The 16,880-nt window shown below is 49.0% G+C and overlaps 1 non-coding gene across 1 annotated transcript; it reads right to left on the bottom strand.

Annotated features, from left to right (window-relative positions):
• Window positions 1-479: 479 nt before the first annotated feature.
• Window positions 480-617, bottom strand: LOC119934690. Its single transcript, XR_005452998.1, has one exon. It is a non-coding gene; the product is annotated as a small nucleolar RNA SNORA7 (small nucleolar RNA).
• Between the last annotated feature and the right edge of the window lie 16,263 nt (window positions 618-16,880).

Raw genomic sequence — 16,880 nt, 5'->3', positions numbered from 1 at the left:
CCATATAGCCACACTGCAAAGCTGGGTTTCATTTTTATCCTGGTTCTTCACTGCACTATTAAATTCTCATGAGTTTACCTTTGAAACTTTCGGTGTAGCATCATAGCATTTGGTGGTGGGGTTGGGGCTGTAAAACAGCCAGAAGGAAGGAGTACCATCAGTGATAGCAGTAGTAATAGTATTTATTGCGTATTAAGTGCCTACTGTGTTTTTTTACGGTTTTTTTAAGCACTATGTGTCAAATACTGTTCTAAACCCTTTTATGTCTTATGCTGCCGAATCGTCTCCGACCCATAGCAACTCCAATGGACTCCCAGAACACCCCACCTCCAATGGCCATTGTTCTGGTAGTGTATCCATACAGTTTTCTTGGTAAAAATGCAGAAGTCGTTTACCGTTGCCTTCATCCACACAGTACAACCGAGTCTCCACCCTCGACACTCTCCCATGCCACTGCTGCCTAGCACAGGGGAGTTTTGACTTGTAGTAGATTGCCCTCCACTTGTTAGCCACTGCCCAAGCTAGAAATGGAATGGGTATGCCTCTGCTTGACTCTCCCTCCCTTAGCTGAGAGTGGTAGAGTACTGGAAACTCTCCAGGTGCGATCCTGAAAGGGAAAGTAGGAAGGAGAGCAGGTATTTAATCCCATTTTACAGTTGAAGAAACTGAGGTATGGAGAAGTTAACTAACTTGCCCAAGGTCACACAGCAAGCAACTGGCAGACCCCAAGATTAGAACACAGGTCCTCCAACTCAGAGGCCCATGTTCTTTCCACCTGCCTGCCTGCACCAAGTCTGAGATACAGGGTGGTGGACAATCAGCCAGCCTTTGCCTGGACCAAGCCCAGGACACAGTATGGTGGACACCAGCCTGCCTGTACTGAGCAAGGGACATGGTTTGGTGGACAGCAGTTTGTCCTTCCCAGACACAGCCTGGGATGCAGTGTGGTGCGTGCCAGCCAATCCTGCCTGTACCCAACCCGGGACACAGTGTGGTGAATGACTGATTGAGAACTGGGCTGTCAACAGGCCCCAACAGTGATTCCTGCACCAGTGGGCCCACCTGGAAGAGGGGCGGGGCCTTCCCCTAGTGTTACTGCAGAGCCCTGGCTGGATCCATTCCTGTGGGCTGAGAGGAGGTGGCCATGCACCTATTGGGGGCGGGGGGAGGTTCTCACCTTTAAGCCCAGCTCCCTCAGGGAACACCGAAGGCACCAGTGAGGAAGTTATTGCACTGACACTGCTGAAAGGTGACCACAATGAACAACTTGTGCTTCTCCACCCTGGATTCCAGCTTGGCAAGGTCAAACGGTTCAGGAGGCCTTTCCAGAATGTCCATCCCCAGGGTCTTCACCTGCTGGCAGGGACCCAGGGAGGAGCAAGGGTCTGAGGCCACAAAGGCCCTGCCAGAGGGTCTTGGGGGCCCTGGAGGGAGGAGGGCTCATTATTTCCTGCTCTGGCAGCTCTGACACTGCCAGGCCCCGATTCCATGGCCCTGAAAGGAAGGTCCAGCATCAACACTGACATTCTGCCTCTCTCAGCACTGAGGTTGGGGACCTGAGGCAGCCTGAGGATAGGCCTCGGAACTCCAGGGGACATGAGGCAAGCCTGCCCTGAGACCTCCAGACCGGAGAGGCTCAGCCTGGGACCGCAGCCAACCCCAACTCCACTCCCTGGGCTCCTCCCCACCAAGGGCCCGGGTCCCATGGCCTAGTGGCAAGACCGGGATTGGGAGACAGAGAACTTGGGTTCTAATCTTGGTTCCACCACATATCCACTGTGTGACCTTGAGAAAGTCACTTAACTTCTCTGTGCCTCAGTTACCTCATCTGTGAAATGGGGATTAAGACGTGAGTCCCATGTGGGACAGACTGTCCAACATGAATACCTTGTATCTACCCAAACACTTTGAACAGTGCGTGGTACAAAATAAGTGCTTAAATACCATAATTATTATTATTATTACATTTCACTATATCCTTTCTGTAGGATGTAGTTGCAGGGTCTTATTTAGGTAGTTGTGGAGGAAGCAGTGATAAGTGGTGTTTTGTGTTCTTGGCATAACCGGTGGAGGAACCCAAGAGTCGTGTAGATGGTTTCCTTTAACATGGGATTTTGAGAGAACACTGCATTTGCGTAGCCGGCACATCCTGTACCATTTTACAATTTGTGTTTTTTACATGTTGTAGGAGTAAGGGATTTTACGGAGACGATAAGCTACAGCCATTTTTCTGGCCACAGGAGAGTGGTTACATACATAATTTATGGATATTATCTAAATCAGTATTTATATTAATGTCTGTAACCTTGCCTAGACTGTAACATCTTTGTGGCAGGAAATGTATACTCTTCCCAAACTTTTGGTACAGTTCTCTGCAAAAAGTGGGTTCTCAGTGAATACCAATTGATTGAATACGTGGGGAGAGGAGGGCTCATTCTTTACTGCTCTGACAGCTTCAACACTGCCAGGCCTGATTCCACAGCTCTAAAAGGAAGTCCTGAAAACCTCTAGCAAGTAGGTGTAGCACAGTGAAATACAATAAAATAGTTTAAAATCAAAGTTAATAGTAAAATCACTAACATATAAAATCACTGATGTATAAATATATATATACAACACTCATTCCATTGAACATAGACATCTGGGATTTCTTTGGATTTAAAAAAAATACTGTGCCTTCGAAGACCAAAAATGGTGAGGCTGATCTCTCTGCCCTTTCTAACGGGATTAGATGATTGGCTTTGTGAACAGAAATTGACTAGAACACTGTAGACCCCTCCCCCCCCAAAAAAAAGAACTTCAAGGGAAAATTCAGTCCCATTTCCAAGCAATTTGACTTGATTGATTTTGTTTAAGAATGTCTGTCACATGGAGCATTTTTCCCTCAAAGTTTGGCATCTGTACAGATTTGGGGGGGCTGCTACTCATGGATCTTGCCTGTCTGTGGTAGGCACTGACAGGAGCAGAGATAAGTGTGGGCCAGGAGGTTAAACTATACCAAGGTCAAACTGTACCAATTCCCCTGAAGGGGGTTTTGGGGGAAGGAGTTGAGGGGAGGGAGCGTTCAAGACCAGGCCTGCGAAGGTGGGACGAAGGGTCTAAACCCACGGGGGCACTGCCACTAGGTGCCCCCTGATCCTTGGTGGGAAGCCCGCTGCAGGGGGCACGGTGGCAATGCAGGGGAGGGAGCGGCAGGGAGGAGGATGTTGCCAGGGACCCCTTCTCTCACTTTTCCCCTCTTTGCCTGCACTCCTTTTTCTCCAGCCACTTCCATTTCTCCTCCTTCCCTTTCTTCCCTAAAATAAAAGTCAAAAATGTTGCTTCCACAGTACTCCAACATTCGAGGACCACAGCCCTTCAATCACGGCAGCTCTACTTTCCTCCTGGACTCTCCGTAGCCTGAGGGAAGCCATCCAGAAGCCATGCTGACTTCACCCCAACCCCTGCCAATCTGATGACCCAGGCCTCAGGAGGGCAACCATCCTGAAGCCCTCCTGCCTGCACTCCAACCCCTCCCAACCCGAACACCCAAAGCTCAGGAGGCAAACCATCCTGAAGCCCTCCTGACTCTACCCAAAACCAAAAACCCAAGCCTCAGGAAAGAAACCATCTGGAACCCCTCCTGACTTCACCCCAACCCCACTCAACCTGAAGACCCAGTCTTCGGGTTGTCTTCTGAGTCCTGGGGTTGTTTGTGACCGCCCGCTGTGCCGCCATCCCACCTGTCCCTGTCCCTCCCTCCTCCCACCACAACATCCTGTCCCACCACAGATATTCAGAGAAAATCTTTTCTTCCCCTAAACCTGTGTTAAGGAATAAAAGTTGAGACAATCCCATCTGACACCTGGTGGTCTTTCTTGTGGTGTGTGGATTGGATCTCTGTATGGTTCCAAGAGATGGTGTCTGCACAGGGTTAAGACAGATGTTCAGGGCTAATGACTAAAATTCCTCCTTGTACCAAGGAAAGTGAAGGTGACAGCCCTGCCTGAGGGCTTTCCAGTAAGCTGATGGATGGGCACCCCTGAGCCAGCCAAAGTTAGGACATTTCTGTGGAGCAAGTGGGAGGGTGATCTATGGCACTAGATGGTGTTGGTATTGGTTCAGCGCTTACTAGGTGCCAGGTGCTGTACTAAGCACTAGGGTGGATACAAGCCATTCAAGTTGGACCCAGTCCCTGTCCCATGTAGGGCTCCTTTTCTCAACCCCCATTTTACAGAGGAGGAGTTAACTGAGGCCCAGAGAAGTGAATCGACTTGACCAAAGTCAGCCAGCAGACAGGTGGAGGAGTTGGGATTAGAACCCATGATCTTCTGGCTCCCAAGCCCGTACTTCATCCACCATGCCATGCTGCTTGCCCAAAACGTTGGGCTCGTCTGGGATATGAACCCAGGACTTCTCACGCCTCAGGCGAGACTCGTACCCCTTAACGGTTGAGCCGGCAGTATGCCCCCTTTTCTTCACCATTTGGGCTTTGGGGACTTTTTTTTTCCTCTGCCGGATGAGATCTGCTCTCTGGGTAGTGCAGATGAAAAAGACTTGCTGCTGCTGCTGCCACCCCACCGCAGGTCTTGAGAGTTGCTCCTGTGCCTAGACCAGCATACTTTACCAGGGCAAAAACTGGAATTGCTCATTACTAATCTAGCCTTATCCCTCTCCTTTCAAGCATCCCCACTGGTATTCTTAGCCCATTCCAAATGTTGGGACCTGTAGAATAGCCATAGAAAATTAAATCCTTCCTTCCACATACAGTGGAAACAGTCTTTGCACCTTTTTTTTAACTATTGAGCCTATGAAAGTTATGTGACACCTGTATGACAGTAAAACATTTCAGATAGGCAGTGTTTTTCATTGTTTTTAATGAAGAGAAAGAATTCATTATCAGGCTCCACCCCGAGGATTTCAGAAACCAGGCTTACAGGAAAACATTAAAAGAGGTGTGAGTATTCTGATATTCTGATGAAACATCAGAATGATCATTGGTTCCTACTGGCCATTCACCCAGTGACTGCTTGCTTTTCTCCCGGAGAGCTTTCCGGGGCGTTATGGAGATTGGGCTCTCAGTCAGTTCTAAGGTAACCCTGATGGTGAGACTGCACCTCTGAGGATCTCTATTATCGGGAGAGACCACTGCACGTTTTATCCCGTTAAAAACAGAGTCGGACATTCATTCATTCATTCAATCGTATTTATTGAGTGCTTACTGTGTGCAGAGCATTGTACTAAGCGCTTGGGAAGTACAAGTTGGCAACATATAGAGACGGTCCCCACCCAACAGTGGGCTCACAGTCTAGAAGGGGGAGACAGACAACAAAACAAAACCTATTAACAAAATAAAATAAATAGAATAGTAAATATGTACAAGTAAAATAGAGTAATATATCTGTACAAACATCTATACAGGTGCTGTGGGGAGGGGAAGGAAGTAGGGCTGGGGGGATGGGGAGGAGGAGAGGAAAAAGGGGGCTCAGTCTGGGAAGGTCTCCTGGAGGAGGTGAGCTCTCAGTAGGTCTTTGAAGGGAGGATGAGAGCTAGCTTGGCGGATGTGCGGAGGGAGGGCATTCCAGGCCAGGGGGAGGACATGGGCCGGGGGTCGATGGCAGGACAGGTGAGAACGAGGCCCAGTGAGGAGGAGGTTAGCGGCAGAGGAGCGGAGGGTGCGGGCTGGGCTGTAGAAGGAAAGAAGGGAAGTGAGGTAGGAGGGGGTGAGCTGATGGAGAGCCTTGAAGCCAAGAGTGAGGAGTGAGGAGGAATGACATCTACTAACTCATTTGAAGTCTCCTCCAAGCACTTAGTACAGTGCTCTGCACTTCATGATTGATCAATACTATCGCTTGAGCAGTCAGAAGGACCTGGGTTCTAATCCGTGCACCGCCACTTATCTGCTGTGTGATCTTGGAAAAGTCACTTCACTTTAGAGAAGCAATGTGGCTTAGCAGAAAGAGCCCAGGCTTGGGAATCAGAGGACCAGGGTTCTAATCCTGGCTCTGCCACTTGTCTGCTGTGTGACTTTGGGAAAATTCATTCATTCATTCAATCGGATTTATTGAGCGATTACTGTGTGCAGAGCACTGTACGAAGCGCTTGGAAAGTACAAGTTAGCAACATATAGAGATGGTCTCATCTGGTCCCGTGACCTGTGGGGGATGTTGCTCCACCACCCCTGTTAAACATGGGAAAGGGATTTCTTCCTGCTGGCCGGTTAGGTGACAAAAATGCCCAACATCAACGTATCCACCAACTCCATCACTCCCCCCAATTTAACAATAGTCATCGTTAGGATTGGGGTATCTGTTAGGCGCCCACTATGTGCCCGGCACCCTTCTAAGTGCTTGGGTGGCTATACGAGGCAATGGGGTTGGACACGGTCCCCATCCAGAGATGGGGATCACAGTCAACCCCCACACCCCCGTTTAAGGGATTTGAAGCCCAGAGAAGTTAAGTGACTTGCCCAGGGTAACACAGCAGACAAGCGGCAGAGCAGGGATTAGAACCCACATCCTCAGGCTCCCCAGCCTGGGCTCTTGCCACCTGGACATGCTATACTGCTTCCCCACTTGACTTTCATGTCTGTCTTCCCACTGGGTGGAAAGTCCTTATGGGTAGGGATCACGTGTCTTCTCAACTGTGTATTGTAGACTTCCAAACACTTTAGTAATGTGCTTTTAAAGCCCAAAGCCAGGTGTGTCCAAGGTGACAACGAAGGGAAAGGAATGGGGGCAAGAAGACCTTCGTCCAGGGCAGAAAAGAAACATGTCTTTTAAAATTTTTCTTTCTTTTTTTTTTTAAAGTCTGATGATTGGTTTGATGAAAGTATTCATTACAGAAATCTCCTACAACTGTCCTTGGTGGAATCCTAACGAAGAGAGTTCAGCATTGGACAAACGTTAGCGAGTTTTAGGGGTTCCTTGGATATCTAAAGGCAGAATGAATCGGGTTTAAGGTAGGAAGGTAGGTAGGTGTCTTTTCCCCCCAATCGGGGTACTCTGTGGGGAAGGGGAAGCGGAAGGACAGCTTTGGCTCCACCCACAGGGTCACCGACCTGACCTCCCGGTGACTCCTGGGGTCACTCGGGCACCCACCTGACCTCCCGGTGACTCCTGCGGTTACTCGGGCATCCCCCTGACCTCCCGGTGACTCCTGGGGTCACTCGGGAACCCACCTGACCTCCCGGTGACTCCTGGGGTCACTCGAGCACCCCCTGACCTCCCGGTGACTCCTGGGGCCACTCGGGCATCGGCCTCATCTGTCGCTGACCCACTGGGTCACCGAGCCCCTGACTAGCCCTCGGCCTAGAGGTTTCAGTGAGGGGCGATTAGAGTTGCCAGGAGGAGGCAGGAGCAGAGGGCACAGGGGAGGAGAGGGGGAGAGGGAGAGGGGCTCTGTCGCTGAGGGGAGTCGGAGGGAAAGCCAGGTAACTGGGGCCCAGAGAAGTTAAGTGTCTTTTCCAAGGACACACAGCAGCCAAGGGACGGAGCAAGGGATTCGAACCCGCGCCCGCGGACTCCCAAGCCCGTGCTCCTGCCGCCAAACCACGCTGCTTCTGTCCAGGCTCCAAATTAAGTGTCTCGCAAGAGAAAAGCCCACGCCGTTGGGAAAACCTGAGGAGTTGCTTTCCCATTTAATGTACTGGTTTTTTTTTTCTCTGTCCCTTGCGGGGAGTGTGTGGGTGAAGAAGGCGGGCTTCTGGAAGCAGATGGCCTCCAGGCGGAGCCCCAGAGCGAGCCCTCCTTGGCTCCTCCCCCCCGACCCCCCTCTCTCCGGCGGGCGGAGTTTTTCTGTGTGGAGCAGGCAGAGCTGAGGGGCGGTTGCGGCCCCCCACCAAGCCGCTGGCTCCCTCAAAGCCCGTCTGAGGGGTGACGGCAGGTTCAGGAAGAAGGACGGGGTGAGGGGGTGGGGGGGGAGAGAAATGGTAAAAAAAAATCACCTCAGAAAGCCCACATCACCGACGGGCACCTAAAGACACCGTGTGAGAATCACATTCTCAGAAAGGACAAAATGACTCGGCTGCCCGACCCGATCTGAGGGAAAAATTGACGCAGAAACAGAAAGCAAATCCCGTTTTCGCGGGAGGGCTGACCCTCCGTCCTGACCGTCTCTGACTGAGATGACTCCCGGCGGGGTGGCCTTTGTTTCCCCCAACCGTTCCTTCCAAATGGTCCCTCCGACTCCTCATTTGGGTCACTGGGGTAGCGCTCTCCTGAAGGGATTTCTTTCCGAGGGAGCGGGCCAGAGGAGAGAGTGAGGGCCCAAGTCAGTCTGTGGGCCCCCGGCTCTGTGGGAGAAGCCCAAGAAAGAAGGAATTGCCCCCAACTCCTGGCCTGTGAGAAAGATTGCCTCCCCTACTAACCAGATCCTCCTTGGAAAAGCCCCTCCGAATTTCGCCACACTCCAGGAATGGCAAATCTCACTTAGTAAAAATGAACTTTAGAGTCATTTCCCTGCCTTCACGTTTACTTTGTCTTATTCAGGGACTCCCTGTCGCTTCATTCACCCATTCCTTCCCTCGTATTTCTTGCGCACTTACTGTGTGTCGAGCCCTGTACTGAGTGCTTGGGGGAGGATGGTATAAGGACAGACAAGACACTTTCCCTGCTTACAGCCTAGGGATGCACTTCACTCTCTGCTGACTCCTGGCATTGGGGTCCCGACGTCCCTGGGAGGGTTTGATCCAGATAAAGCGAGGGAGAGAGACCGAGACCAAGTAAATGCCGTAGACGTCTTGCAGCAATCCGAATGAATGGTGGCTTTGGAAAAGGACTCCCTGTGGTCCCCTAGGAAAGCCCTGTTGTCGCTTTGTGTTCCAACCCAGGTTTGTCCTCACTGCCCAAGTTGGAAGTGCCTGCTTCACCTGCGGCTCCAGGAGATGAGGAGAAGAAGCCCTGGAGCAGGCAGGAGGAGCCTTTAATGTCCTGACCCCCAGCCCCACACCAATGCAACCGGAGCCTAAACCCAGCCGGCCAGGCAGATCAGGGTGGCAGCAGTGAGGAGCCAAAAGGTAGGGGCAATTATTCGTTTTGGAGGAAAACGATTCTAGCCCGGCCCTCAGGGGAACGGGAGGCATGTTAGCGGTAGGAGGGATTGTCCGTCTCCTTGGGGATCCGGGAAATTGGATTGGCTCATCCGACTTGGAGACTAGGTGTAGCACAGTGAAATACAATAAAATAGTTTAAAATCAAAGTTAATAGTCAAATCACTACCATATAAAATCACTGACGTACAACACTCATTCCATTGAACGTAGACGTCTGGGATTCCTTTGGATTTAAAAAAAACAATACCGTGCCTTGGAAGACCAAAAACGGTGAGGCTGGTCTCTCTGCCCTTTCTAACGGGATTAGATGATTGGCTTTGTGAATGCAAACTGACTATAACACTGTAGACCCCCCCCCCCCCCAAAAAAAAGAAAACTTCAAGGGAAAATACAGTCCCATTTCCAAGCAATTTGACTTGATTGACTTTAACTTTGTTGAAGAATGTCTGTCAGGTGGAGCATTTTGCCTTCAGGGTTTTGCATCTGTACAGATTTGGGGGGCTGCTACTCAGGGCTGGATCTTGCCTGTCTGTGGTAGGCACTGGTAGGAGCAGAGGTAAGTGCGGGCCAGGAGGTCGAAATGAACCAATTCCCATTAAGGGGGGGTGGGGTGGTTGGGGGAAGGGGTTGAGGTGAGGGAGGGTTCAAGGGATATCCTCAGGGTGGCCCTGGGACCTGGCAAAGTGTTGCCCTAATGAATGTCAGTGCATTTACACCTGCCTCAGCTTTTCCCCTTCCAAATCTGCTGGTAGGGTTTTTGTTCCCCACATCCAGCAAGGAGAGATTCAGTGCTCCCAGATCCAGGGGACAAAGATGAAGTGAAGGTGCGGCCGGCGGACCAAGATGGAGAATTCAAGTGACACGATGGTGTCTGCCGTCGGAGGCGCAGCCTCTGTCCCTGCGGCCCCTTATTGCAGCTGGGGGGTGGGGGACAGGGGAAGCAGGGGCATCCCGGTGAGTGGGGACCAGAGGAGTTGGGAGGTGAGGGATCAGGCCTGCGGAGGTGGGACGGAGGGTCTAAGCCCACGGCGGCACTGCCACCAGGTGCCCCCTGATCCTCGATGGGAAGCCCGCTTCAGGGGGGATGGTGGCAGTGCGGGGGAGGGAGCGGCAAGGAGGAAGGTGTTGGGGGGACCCCTTCTCTCACTTTTCCCCTCTTTGCCTCCCCTCCTTTTTCTCCAGCACTCCCATTTCTCCTCCTTCCCTTTCTTCCCTAAAATAAAAGTCAAAAATATTGCTTCTCCACAGCACCCCAACATTCGAGGACCACAGCCCTTCAGTCATGGCAGCTCTACCTTCCGCCTGGACTCTCTGCAGCCTGAGGGAAGCCATCCAGAAGCCATCCTGACTCCACCCCAACCCCCGCCAACCCAACGACCCAGGCCTCAGGAGGGCAACCATCCTGAAGCCCTCCTGATTCCACCCCAACCCCTCCCAACCCAAAGACCCAAAGCTCAGGAGGCAAACCATCCTGAAGCCCTCCTGACGATACCCCAACCCCTCCCAACCCGTAGACCCAATCACCAGGAGGCAAACCATCTAGAATCCCTCCTGACTGCACCCCAAATCAAACAGCCCGATGCCTCAAGTCTCAGGAGGGAAACCATATTGTATCCCTCCTGACACCACCACAACCCCACACAACCCGAGGACCGACCCTTAGCTTCAGGAGGGAAACCATCCTGAAGCCCTCCTGACTTTACCGCACCCCCATACGACCTGAAGACCCAAGCCTTTTCGATACATCCCGGAGGGTTTCAGCCCAGAGAGCTGCACCTACGAGGATGAAGGCAAGGGAGAAGCGACTGGGGACACCCTGAGAGAAGACCAGAGTCGACCTGTCCACCGGGGCCGGGGGAAAAAAAGAAATATAAGTATCTAACCCTGTACAAACCAAAACAAACTTGGAAACATTTACCAGTCGTTATCAAGTGATGCGAACTCTGACAAATCTCTCTGCCATTTTTATACTCAACATGACCAAGTATTTGGACTTTTCCTCACAGAATATTCCCCCAATCCATTTTCAGGGGAAAGAACTCTGGTTAGGATGTGGCTTTTACGCCTTAAAATTCGGTCAGGGGAGAGAGAGAGGGCGTTCAGGGAGCCTTCAATTAGGAAGAAATCCTAAGGAAAATTAAAAAGAGATTGAAAAAGTAGTAGGGTTAGGATATTTACAAGTAGATTAGAATACTGAACCTTTCCGTAAATTTCCAAGGGAAATTTACCTCCCATCGCCTTAAAAAGAATGAATGAAATATCTTGAGACGAGGCTCCCTGATCTGAGGACAGTTCACTCTCCTGACTAGTGGGATTGGGTTCATATTCCATGTGAGGTTTGGATGAGTTGAAGGAGAGAGAAAATAAAATTAAAATTCTTGCACATCCTCTAACGGTGGGATTTGGAATGAGATCTGGAAAAGAATTTGTGCTGTACCTTATGATAAGGACGGAACAGTCTGTGCTCCAACCCCAGGTTGATATTTTTCAGAGGTGTCACCTGCCTTCCTTCTGGAAGCGCCCCATCCAGCCAGCACCCACCCAGGCAGAACTGCAGCCTCTGGCAGCGGCTGAGGTAGGAAACAAGGAGGGAAGGGTTTGGTGTGTGTGTGGGGCGGAGGGGGGACGGACGGAAGAGTGAGCTACCGAGCTATTTCAGATTCTTCCGCCACAGGACTGCCATCTGAATTCAAAACCTCTGGTTGGCTGGTTTCTCCAAGGATATTAGAAGAATGAAGGCTGCAGTGAGAGAGACCTTCGCTCCGGATCATGCGGCAAGAGATGGATAAAGGGAAAACTCTTTTAGGCTCTGAACTGATCCCCAGGGCTGTGTCCTAGGTCTTTAAGACCAGGCAGATTGAGGCGGGTGAGGGAGGGGAAAAAAAATCGTTTTTGTATTCAGGCAAACAATCTCCTGCTTTTAGTTATGTACCCTAAGTCTTCACGAACTGAGAAGATGCTATGGGGTTAAAAAAGGAGAATTTTACTTTATGCAAAAGCTCTCCTGCATATTTGTCTACCTAAGGCCTTAAAGGCCTTCAAGGAATGAGACACAAGGAGGAAAAGGAGAGATCTGCTCTATGCCGAAGCATCTCCTGTGCATCAGTCCACCTGGTGTCTCCGAAGCCTTTCACTGGAGAGCGGCTAGAGAGTAGTTGAGGTGCCAGGGAGACAGTGACTTCATGCCAAAAATTCTCCAAGATTGCGTTTCCCTACTGAAGGTCTTCAAGGCCTTCGAAAGGATGTGTGAGGTGCAAAGGGAGAAATTTGCTTCATGCAACCCATCTCCAGGTTGGATTTCTCTGCTGAAGCTCTTCAAGGCCACAGAAGAGAATATTGAGATGAAAAAGAGGAAATTTGCCTTATACCAAAAGGTAAATGAAGAAATAAATAAATAAATAAACCAGCTGGATTTTTTCTCCCTCAAGTCTTCAAGGCCTGAAAAGACGATTCTGTGGGGTTAGAAAAAAAGGAGAATTTTGCTTCATGCAAGCACTCTCCGGCTTCTTTGCCCAGCTAAGGTCTTCAAGGCCTCAAAAGAGCATATTTGAGGGGCTTCACGTCAACCGCCTCCAGCTTGCATTTTTCTATCTGAGGTCTTCCAGTTCTTAAAAAAAAATATTTGATGTGCAAAAGGAGCAATTGACTTCCCTTAAACCAACTCCAATTTCTGTTTCTCTGAGGTCTTTAAGACTTGAAAAGAGAATATCTGAGGTTCAAAGGGAGAAATTGGCTCTGTACAAACAGTCTCCTGCGTTCTTTCTCTGACTAAGGTCTTCAAGGCCTAAAAAGAGTGTCCGTGGTATTGGAAAAGGAGAATTTTGCTTCCTGCAAACATGGTCCTGCTTTTCGGTCCACCCAAGGTCTTCAAGGCCATCAGAGAGAAAATGGGAGATGAAAAAGGATGACTTGGCTTCATGCAAACAATTCTGGTTCTTATGCCTCTAGACCAGGTCTTCAAGGCCTTGAAAGGGACTATTTTAGGGGAACAAAAGGAGAAATTTCCTTCATGCAGATACACTTCCTGTGCATGGGTCCACCTCAGGCCTTCAGGGCCTTTGAATTGAGAATGAGTAGAGAATATTTGAGGTGTAAGAGGAGAAATGTGCTTCCTGCATACAAACCATCTCCAGCTTTTGTTTCTCTACCTAAGGTCTTCGAGGGCAGAAAAGAGAATATTTGAGGTGCTAAAGGAGAAATTGGCTTCATGCCAATGATCTCCTACTTTACTTCTCTACCTAAGGTCTTCAAGGCCTCAGAGAGAACATTGGAGGTGAAAATTGAGAAATATATTCATGGTTTATGCGAATCCTTCTCCTACTTCTGTTTCCCTCCCTAAGGTCTTCAGGGCCTGAAAAGAGAATATTCGAGGTTGATGGAGAAATTTGCTTCACTTAAGCCACGTTCCACTTCCCTTTCTCTACCTACGGTCTTCAAGACCTGAAAAGAGTCACTCTGTGTCCAAAAAGGACACGTTTTCTTCACGCAAGCCATCTCCTGCTTTTATTTCTCTACCTAAGGGCCGGAAAGAGTAATGAACGCATGGGGTTCACAGTGTGCCTCCTACTAAAACCTCACCTCATCAGTTTTCTCCCTAAGGTCTTCAAGACCTGAAGAGAACATAGTTGAACTGAAAAAGGAGAAATCTGCTTCATGCAGAAGCATCTCCTGTTCATGACTCCATTTGAGGCCTTCACGGCCTTTTGAAAGACAACGAAGAGAGAATATTGGTGGTGAAAAGGAAAAATTTACTTCATGCAAAAAACTCCACTTTGATTTCTCTTCCTGAGGTCTTCAGGGCCTGAAAGGAGACGATTTGAAGTGAGAACAGAGAAGTTTGCTTCATGCAGAAACATCTGTTCATGATTCCACCTGAGGCCTTCGAGGCCCTTGAAAAGACAGGTGGTGAGAAGCAGAGATTTGCTTCATGCAAGAAACTCGGCTTTGATTTCTCTACCTAAGGTCTTCAGGGCCTGAAAAAAGGCTATCAGAGGTGAGGACAGAGAAGTATGCTTCCTCCAGAAATATCTCCTGTTCATGACTCCGCCTGAGGCCTTCAAGGCCTTTGAAAAGAGAATGAATAGAGAATGCTGATGGTGAAAAGGCAAAGTAGCTTCATGCAAAAAAACCCTCTGCTTTGATTTCTCTACCCCAGGTCTTTCAGGGCCTGAAAAAGAGACTGCTGGAGGTGAGAAAGGAGAAGTATGCTTCATGCAGAAACATCTCCTGTTTATGACACCACTTGAGGCCTTCAAGGTCTTTTAATAGAGAATATTTGAGGTGGAAACAGGAGAAATTTGCTTCATGAACACAGTCTACCACTTTTGTATCTCTCCCTAAGGTCTTCAAGACTGGGAAAGAGAATGTTTGTGATGCATAGGGAGTTTTCCCATTGCAGTCTCCTGCTATTGCTTCTCTACCTAAGGTCTTCAAGGCCTTCCAAGAGAGTAACTACTTCCAGGGGAAAAAAGGAGAAATTTGCTTCGTGCAGATAGATTTCCTGCACAATACTCTCCACCTCAAGCCTTCAAGGCCTTTGAATTGAGAATGAATAGAGAATATCTGAGGTGCAAAATATCTGGCATTTGCTTCATGCAAACCATCTCCAGCTCTTCCTTCTCTGTCTGAGGTCTTCAAGGCCTCCAGAGAGAGTATTTGAGGTGAAAAAGGAGGAGGTTTCTTCATGCAGACAATCTCCAGCTTTGCCTTCTTGATCTCAGGTACTCGAGGCCATAAAAGAGAACATTTGCAGTGAAAATGGAGAAATTGGCTTCCTAAATACAACCCCCAGCTTTGATTTCTCGAAGGTCTTCCAGGCCTCCAAAGAAAACACTTGGGGCTTTAGAGGAGACATTTGCCTCATGCTAAAGCTTCTCTTTCTTTTATTTATCCACCCAAGGTCTTCAAGACCTGCCAAGAGAATATTTCAGGTGAAAAAGAACGGGTTTTCTTCTTGCAAACCATCTCCTTCTTCCATTTCTCCACCTAAGGGCTGGCAAAGGCAGTCTCTGGAGTTAGAAAAGCAGAGATTTGCTTCATGCCAACCACTCTCCTCCTGATCTGCCTAAGGTCTTCACGACCTGAAGAGAAACTACATTACCTGGAAAAGGAGATGTCTGCTTCATGCAGAAATAGCTCCTGTGTGTTAGTCGATTTCAGGTCTGCGAGGCCATTTAATGAAGAATGAAAAGAGACTATTCCATTTGAAAAAGGAGAGTGTTGCTTCAGCAACACTATCTCCTGCTTTGATTTCTTTCCCCTAAGGTCTTCAAGGCCAAAGAAGGGAATATTTGCGTTGAAAGTTGCTTTGAAAGAGAAAGTTGCTTCATCTGGACAACATCCTGTTTGTTATGCCACCTTCCGCCTTTAAGGCATTTTAATTGAGAATGAATAGAGGCTAGCCCATGTACAAGAGAAAGAATTTGCTTCATGGAAAAAAAAAGAAATATCCCACTTCTTTCCCTACATTTTTTGCGGCCTGGAAAGAGAATCCATGTGAGCTGGCAAAGGAGAAGTTTGGCTTCATGCAAAAATATTACTGTTTGTACCTCCTCCTAATTCCTTCAAGGCCTTTCATTGAGCATTTAGAAAGATTCACCAAGGTGGAAAAGGAGAAATGTACTTCTGGCGAACTATCTCCTGCTTGAATTTGTCTACCTAAGGTCTTCAAGACCTGAAAAGAGACTCTATGAGCTTGAAAAAGGAGAAATTTGCTTCATGAGGAAAGTCACCCAATCATTTTTCTACCTCAGGGTCTTCAAGGCCTGAACAGAAAATGGATGAGCTGGGAAAGGACAACCGTGCTTTGTACAGACGTTTTTCCTCCACAGGCCTCCAAGGCCTTGTCATTTAGACGGAGTTTGAGGTGAACAAGGGGAAGTTTGCTTCCTGCAATCAACCTTCTGGTTTTATTACTCTACCGCAGGTCTTCAGGGCCTGAAAAGAGAATGTCTGAGGTGGAGAGAGACAAATTTGCTTTACGCAAAAACTCTCCCGTCAGCGTGTCTCCATAAGGCCTTCAGGGGCTTTTGAAGAGAAGGTATATGAGGTGGAAAAGGAGAAATTTTCTTCGTCTACATTATGTTCTCCTGAACATATGTCTCCCTGCAGCCTCCAAGGCTTTTTGATTGAGAATGAATAAGGAATACTTGAGATGGGAAAGGAGAAACGTGCTTCATGCCCCAAGTTTCCTGCTTTGATTTCTCTCCCTGGGGTATTCAAGGCCTCAAAAGAGAAGCTATGAGATGAAAACGGAGGCATTTGCTTCATGCAAAGTATCTCCAGCCCTTCTGTTTCTCCACCTCAGGCCTTGGAGGCCTTGTAATTGAGGGTGGATTCAGGTCATTTGAAGTAGAAAAGGAGAAGTTTCCATCGAGCAGAAAATCTCCAGCTTTCCTTTCACTACCGCAGGTCTTCAAGGCCTGAAAAGAGAATATTTGAGCTAGAAAAGGAGAAATTTGCTTCATGCAAAAATGATCCCATTAATTTGCCTACCTAAGGTCTTCAAGACCTGAAGACAAAATATGTGAGCTGGAAAAGGAGAGATTTACTTCCTGCCGAAAAGCCCCTGCTTTTCTCAACCTGAGGTCTTTAAGGCCTGTAAATTGAAGATATGAGGGAGAAGTGGAGAAATTTGCTCCGGCACTACTCCAGAAAGGGCCCTCTTCCTCCACAGTATGTTCACCTCTAGAAGAACAGAGGACGAAGGTAAATCAGATGCTGGTCGGGTTTGGAGGAAATTCCGGCTATTGGTTAAGAGGAACGTGTTCTGGACCCAGGGCTCATTCTCGAGCCTCGGGTCCAGGATCGCGGAGGGCAATAGGAGACAATTTGAGGTGGAGGAGGAGGG

The sequence above is a fragment of the Tachyglossus aculeatus genome, chromosome 1 (assembly GCF_015852505.1).
Source record: "Tachyglossus aculeatus isolate mTacAcu1 chromosome 1, mTacAcu1.pri, whole genome shotgun sequence".
Classification (NCBI taxonomy): Eukaryota; Metazoa; Chordata; class Mammalia; order Monotremata; family Tachyglossidae; genus Tachyglossus; species Tachyglossus aculeatus.
Note: the sequence above shows the minus strand (reverse complement) of the source record. Positions and strands in the feature narration are given on the sequence as shown.